Genomic DNA, 8,068 nt, shown 5'->3' on the forward strand with positions numbered 1-8,068 from the left:
TTAGGTGCTTTAAGGACAGAATCATCCACATCAAATATTTTATATCCCTTGTTCAGTTTCTCCAAGGGAGAAAGGTGAGGCTTTCTCCTCCTGTACAGATTTACAGTCTTGGAAACCCACAGAGGTGGTTCGACTCTGACCTGTAGGGTCCCTGAGCATTGGAATCCACTTTATGGTTGTGGGTGTGGTGTGGTTTATCTGTGGAAACTAAGGAGCCCTCGTGGTGTTTTAGGTTAGGCATTGGGCTGCTAATCACAAAGTTGGCAGTTCAAACCCACCAGCGGCTGCTCCTCAGGAGAAAGATTGAGGCTGTCTGCTCCCATAAAGATTTGCAATCTTAGAGACTCCCATAGGGCCATGATGAGTCAATATCAACTTGATGGCTGGGGGTTTGGTCTTTTGGTGTTTTTGAATCTGTGGAAACTATTCATAGACTACATCTACTTTTCAAATATCAGTTCCCTGCAATGACCAAATGTATCTGATGTCTTATTCAGATTCCTATCTGACCTCAGGTCCTATAGCTCTATACCAAGACACAGGGCGACGACACTCTGGGTGCTAGGACTGCCTGGGAAAGCCATTCCTGCTCTGGAGTGAAGTGGCTGTCAACCACACACATATTCTCATCATCTCATGTCTACCTCTCATTCACTTTCCCCTTAACTGGACTCCAAAAATGCCATGGGGCCTCTTCAATGAATGCCGTGCCATTTGAAGACACAAGCAAGGACATGGAAATCTGTGAAGGAAACATTCTCAACCAGTTGCCATTAAAACTTGGTGCTTTCTCAATTTTTACAAAACCGTAGGATCTTATGCACACATCCCTAAGACCGTTCCCATGGCCTTGGAAGGAGGAACTGGGAAGCCATGTATTGAGTTCACCATCAGGAGACATCTCCAATCGATCGAAGAGAAGGGGCTGCAGTCTTTAACCTCCCGTGCAAGAGGTGGCACATGCTGACAGACGATGATGTAGGCGGAGCTAGTGATGCGTGTCTTCTAACACTTTAGGGAAGTCGCCCTTCATTGTGGGTCTCCCTTTCTGTGGCCATCTCCTCTGGGGCTGTCAGTTATCCGTGAGTTGACTCAGCCTGTGTGCAAAGCAGAACTTGACCGTGAGGTTGTCAAGGCTGTGCCCCTTCAGAAGCAGATGCTCCACCTGTCTAGTGCTATCTTCTGGGTGGGGGTGAACCCCCCACCTTTCCCTATGAGGGGAGTACTTAGCTATTTGTACCAGCAGGGACTCCTTCCATCTCCTTTACTATATAACAAATGTCTTGGGGGCAAAGACCTCACGGTATCTTTGCGTTCTCAGCACCCAGCAAAGCCAAGGCACAGAACCAAGGATTCGTATGTCAGCGATGGGCTCCACTGTTGGCGTTCTACTGACTTTCGCTTGGAAGTCCTGTTGTTAGGTGCTGTTCCGTCAGTTCTGACTCACAGCAAGCCCATGCACAAGAGAACAAAACACAGCCTGGTCTCGCTCCATCATTGACGGTATCAAATCAGTGTTTTTATTCTACTTCCTAGGAATTGGCACAACGAGAAAAAAGGTTTTTTTCAATTCAATTGTCATGAGTTAAACTGTGAACCTAAATTGCCATGCCTTCTGGACCTTGCAGGCTAGGTGCCACCAAGTTGCTTCTGACTCAGCAACCCCATGTACCACAGAACACAACACCATGTGGTCCTGGGACATCTTCACCTTGTTCTCCTGCTTGAGCCCATTGTTGCTACTGCCGCGCCCGATCCATCATGTCCAGGGCCCTCCTCTTTTCCGCTGCCCCTCCACATCACCAAGCATGATGACCACCTTCCAGGACTGGTCTCTCTTGATAACAAGTCCAAAGTACTGGAGGGACACAAAGCCTCACCATGTTTGCCTCTAAGGAACATTCTGGCCGTACTTCTTCCATGATAGATCTCTTTGTACTTTTGGCAATCTACGGTAGTTCTGATATTCTTTGCCAACGCCATAGTTCAAATACATCTATTTTTCCTTGGTCTTCCTTATTCAGTGTCCAACGTTGGCATGCATATGAGGCGAGTGAAAATACTGGGTTGTGTCAGGCACACATTAGTCTTCTAATGAACGTATTTGGTTTTCAACACTTTAAAGAGGTCTTGGGCCGTACGTTTACCCAATGCAATGGGTCGTTTGATCTCTTGACTGCTGCTTCGATAAGCATTGATTGTGGATCAAAGCAAGTTGAAATCCTTGATAATTTCAATCTTTAATCCATTTACCATGATGTTCCCTATTGGTCCAGTTGTGAGGAGTTTTTGTTTTCTTTACATTGAGTTGTAATCCGTAGTGAAGGCTGAAATCCTTGACCTTCATCAGTAAGAGCTTCAAGTCCTCCTCACTTTCAGCAAGCAAGTTTGCGTCATCTACATATCACAGGTTGCTCATAAGCTTTCTTCCAGTTCTGATGCCACCAGTGACTACATAGTCTTCCATCTTCTTTTGATGCTTCCTGCATCATTCAATATTTTACCCATAGAATCTCTCAATATGGCACCTAAAGGCTTGATTTTTCCTGAGGTCTTTTGTTTGAGATCTACGGAGTGCATTCTTCCTTTTCTAGGTCTTTGCACGTTTCATTATAATGGGGGCGGGGATCCACCATGGTTGGATGGGGCACCACTACCTGTTTTCTGTCCAGGTCAAAGTCCAAACACAAGACATTTGCTTGCTATGCAGCACGTACACACAGTGCTTTCAATGGAAAGCACGGAAGCCATTCTTCTTCCTATAATCCAGCTTCTCTATTTGCTCAGCAGACCGATTGAATAAGTATGGGGAAAGGATACAAGCCTGATGAACACCTTTCCAGATGTTAAACCATGTCTCATGCAGTTGTTCTGTTCCACAACTGCCTCTTGATCTGTGTACAAGTTCTGCATGAACATAGGCAGTGTTCTGCAAGTTCCATTTTTCTTAAGGCTGTCCATAGTTTGTTATGGCCCACACAGTCAAATGCCTTGGCAGAGCCAATGAAACACAAGTAGACATCTTTCTGATGTTTGCTGCTTTTAGCCAAGATCCATTTCCTATCAGCAATAATACCCCTTGTTCCATATCTTCTTCCAGGGCAAGTCTGAACCCCTGGCAGCTCTCAGTCAATGTATTGCTGCAACTAATGTTGGATGATCATCAGCAACATTTTACTTGTATTGATATCAATGATATTGCTTTATAATTTGTGATTCTGTTGGATCACCTTTCTTTGGAATGGGTACAAATATGGATCTTTTCTCAGCCAGTTGGCTAAATAGCTGTCTCCCAGTTTTCTCGGCATAGTTGAGTGAGTGCTTCCAGTATTCCATTAGCTTGTTGAAACATTTCAATTGGTATTCCATGAGATTTGGTTTTGGCTAATGCTTTTAATACAGTTTGAACTTTAAGACTCATTGTTTTTTGCTCATATACTGCCTCTTGAAATGGTTGAATGTCTACTTGTTCTTTTTGCACCAGTGACTATATATTCCTCCATCTTCTTTTGATGCTTCCTGCATCATTCAATATTTTACCCATAGAATCTTTCAATATTGCAATTTAAGGCTTGAATTTTTTTCTTGAGGTCTTTTGTTTGAGATATGTGGAGTGCATCATTCCTTATAATATTGTGTTTTATCTTCTCGAACTGCCCTATGAAATTTCTTTTTTTTAAAATCGTTTTATTAGGGGCTCATATGACTCATCACAATCCATACATACATCAATTGTGTAAAGCACATCTGTACATTCATTGCCCTCGTCATTCTCAATGCATTTGCTCTCCACTTAAGTCCCCAGCGTCAGGTCCTCACTATTTCCCCTCCCTCCCCGCTCCCCGGCCCTTTGAAATTTCTGGTGAGCTCTTTCACATCATCATTTCTTCCATTTGCCTTAACTGTTCTAGGATCAAAAGCAACCTTCAGAGTTTCTTATGAAATCCATTTTGACCTTTTCTTTCTATCCTGTATTTTTACTGACCCGTTGCATTCTCTATTTATGATGAGCTTGATGTCCTCCCAGAGCAGCAGGACTTCTGTCATTAGTGTCCAGTCTATTCTCAAGACGGCCTCACAATCGAGGTGGATATTTTCAAGGTTCTATTTTGGCTCTTATGACCTTGTTTTAATTTTCTTCAGTGTCAAACTGAACTTACATATGAACAATTGGTGGTCTGTCTGTTCCATAACCAGCCCTTGGCCTAGTTTTAATAGCTGATACTGAACTTATCCATCGTTTCTTCCCACAGATGGAGTCAATTTGATTTCTGTGTATCTCATCTGGAAAGGCCCATGTGTATACTGACTGTTTCTGTTGTTGGGAAAAGATATTTGCTGTGAAGAATTCATTGATCTTTCAAAATTCTGTCATGGGATCTCCAGCTTTGTTTCTATCACCCAAGCCCTATTTTCCAACTATCGTTCCTTCCTCTGTGTTTCCAACTTTTGTTGGAAACAAATCATCAATAATTATCAATGCATATTGATTGCATGTCTCATCAATTTCAGACTGAAGATATTGGTAGAATTCTTCAATTTTTACATCATCTTCAGGGACTGGTGGGTAAATCTGAATAATGGTCGTATTGATTGGATTTCCTGGTATGGGTATAGACATTACCCTATCACAGACAGCGTTGTACTGCAAGATAGATCTTTAAATGTCCTTGTTGAGGATGAACGGAATACCATTCTTCTTGAATCTGTCATTCCGAGCATAGTGGACCCTATGATTGTCTGATTAAAAATGGTCATTACTGGTCCATGTCAGTTCACTAATACTGATGTGTTTCATTTCATTTTTAGTGATTTGAAATTTTGCTACTTTCATACTTTGTACATTCCAACTTCCAATTTTTAATTGATGGTTGCAGCTGTTTCTTCTCATTTTGAGTCATGCCCCATCACAAAGGGAGGTCCTGAAGTCTTTGCTTCCACAGGCTCTACTCCATCCACGTCATTGCGGTCGACTCTCCTTTGAGAAGTCAGCTCATCAGTCATATTTTGAGTGACTTCTGACCCGAGGGGCTCATCGCTGGCACTGTCTCTGACAATGTGCTGCTTCTATGCCAGGCTATTAGTAACTGATGATGTTTAGATGCTCTCCATAAGGCTTTCCATGGCTAATTCCTCCGAAGGGAACAGCCTATTTCTTCCTCGTAGTTTATTCTTAGTGTGGAAGCTCTACCTATTCACTTTGGATGACTCTGTTGGTATTTGAAATATCAGTGACACAGCCACCACAGTAGGACAAACTGACTGAGAAGAGGTAGGCAGGTAGCAGCAGGTGACTCAAATCTGGCAAATCAAATACAGAGGAGCAGGATGCTGCCTGAGGGTGGTACCCAGGACTGGGCAACCATTGTGTCACGTTTTGGGGCAGAGGTAAGGACAGAGGGTGGTGAGAGGACTCATGGAAAGCACTGAAGCCACTGAACGATTCAACCACGGAGTGTCCCCACCCTGGGGCTTCTTTTTGGGAAAGAACACTTTCCTCATGGTTTAAACTATTTTGAAGAAGTTTTTTGTTTTGTTTTGTTTTATAAGTTGCTTCCCTAAACATCTCCACAATGTCATTATCTTAATTGGGCTGGAAGTGGCATCAGGATAGACCATAGGATTCTGTAGAGATTGTGCATAATCATACAGATTAAATAGAAAAAAAGGAAGATGAAGAAGAAAAGATAGGAAACAGCTATGAGGTTCTATGTACCTCAAGTATGAGGCTTTCTAAGATGAAATTCAGGTTTATGAGACAGTTGTTACTAAGAGAAAATAGAGAATCCTGTAGAGGATCTCTGTTATTTTAGTTTATTGAATTTTTCTTTCACCTTTCCTTCCAGGGCCCTTGTGTTCTATAAGTGGTTCGTCGTTAGTGCACGTGGTTTGTTTGGGGTAAAGCTTTCCACCGAAATGCTGATAGTTGATATTCACCCAGGAGTGCCGCAGGAGAAAGGCCTGGTGATCTGCTTCAACAAGGAAACAGTCTTGAAACCCAAACAGGGCACAGTTCTGCTCTCAAACATAGGCTTGTCACCAATTGCTTTATGTGTTAGGCTGTCAACCTCAATGCCAGCAGGTAGGCTTTTGACTCCCGTGTAGCATTTCCATCTCGAAACCCCACAGGGGCAGTTCTAGTCTGTCCTACGGGGTCCCTGTGAGTCAGAATCGGCTCCGTGGCAGTGAGTTTGGTTTGGTGTGGAGACTGATGGTTGGAGTATACACTTAATAGATCGAATACATCTAAGAAACCTACTTACACCTTTTGGAGTTCAGTGTCTAGATGGGAAAAGTATACTTGCCTCACAAGTTTTTTTGTAAGAATGAAGATGATGCATGTAAAATTCCTAGCATGAAGCCCAGCGGCTAATGCTTAATAGGCTCTAGTTGCCACCCCCACAGAAAACAGGTCTCAAAGCTGCTGCACTAGCAATGGCCCCATTTGCCAGGATATTCCTTGGAATCTCCTTCTCCCTCCTGTAACTACTTCTAATTTTATCTCCTTCTCTTGTTATTTGATCCTAGTGGTTTCCATCGAAAAGAATAGCCTCTGCCATGGTTCGGACACACACTTTGTCCTTCATTACATACATAATTCTTAGTTAATCCCCACAATGATTCCAAGTAGATGACATTACTTCACCAGCCAGGGGACACCGGCTCAGCAAGATTAGTGACAGGTCTACCTGTGACTCTCAGGCCCAGTGAGGATGGTATTTAGAAGCAACTGTGGGGATGATGTGAAACCCAAGTCGTACTGTTTACTGCTGGGTTTTCCTTTCTCAGGAGAATTAGGGACGACACACTCTTGTTCTGAATTTCAACCATAGTTGTGGCTGTAACTAAAGAGCCCTTAAGTCCCTCCCTAAGAAAAAGTAGACAACTGACCCAGTGGGTGCCAGCCTGCAGGAGCTATCCCGTTGTAGTTCCTACTGGGATGATCCCAAGCAAGACTTTGTTCCCAAATGTCATACCGATCATTCACATGGAGCCTTCAGACCCCATCTTTTAGGTGTAAAGCACTGCTTTTGGCATTATAAACCATGAAGCCAAACTCACCACCATTGAGTTGATGCCAACACATAGCCACCCTACAGGACAGGGTAGAACTGCCCCTGTGAGTTTCCAAGACTCTATAACCCTTTACAGGAGTAGAAAGTCCTGTCTTTCTCCTACAGAGCAGTTGGTAGTTTCGAACTGCTGACCTTATGTATCCAAGCCCGATGATTATTGTAACCACTATGTCAGTGAGGCTTCTTTTGGCAAAACTCACTGCCACTGCTCTGATGCTAATTCATAATGACTCTGTAGAGCAATGTAGACTTGTTCTTGTAGGTTTCCAAGACTGTAACTGTTTACGGGATTAGAAATTCCCATCTTTCTGCCATAGAGAGGCTGGTGTTTTTGAACTGTTGACCTAGCAGTTAACAGCTCAATGCATAAGCACTATGCCACGAACAAACGTGATTCATGGGAAACGTGTTTCTCTTTGATTCAAACAGAAATCTTCCAAACAAACTGAGATGCCCATTATGATCATCACCGCCTGCGCCTCCCAGCATCTTGACCCCAACACAGTTTTTTAAAAAAAATTCAGTACTTTTATTGGGGGTCCTTACATCTCTTTCACAATCCATACATTCATCCAGTGTGTCAAGCACATTTGCACACATGCCTCCATCATAATTTTCAAGGCATTCTCTTCCCACTTGAGTCCCTGATATCAGCCCCCCATTTCTTCCCCCTCCCTCCTCCACTCACCCTCCCTCACGAACCCTTGATAAGTTATAGATTATTATTTTCATATCTTACATTGTCCTCTGTCGCCCCTCACCCACTTTTCCGTTGTTCGGCCTCCTGGGAGGGGGTTATAGGTTGATCCTTGTGATCGATTCCCCTTTCTTTCCCCCACCTCCATGGTCCCCTAATCCTCCTGGTAGCTCTACTCTCCTTGTTGGCCCTGAGGGGTTTATCTATCCTGGATTCCCTGTGTTTTGGGCTCTTATCTGTAGCAGTGTGCATGTTCTGGTCTAATCCAATTTGGAAGGTAGAACTGAGGTGATGA

Source organism: Echinops telfairi, unplaced genomic scaffold, assembly GCF_000313985.2.
Source record: "Echinops telfairi isolate 266 unplaced genomic scaffold, ASM31398v2 ScPeMD7_7466;HRSCAF=8504, whole genome shotgun sequence".
Taxonomy (NCBI): domain Eukaryota; kingdom Metazoa; phylum Chordata; class Mammalia; order Afrosoricida; family Tenrecidae; genus Echinops; species Echinops telfairi.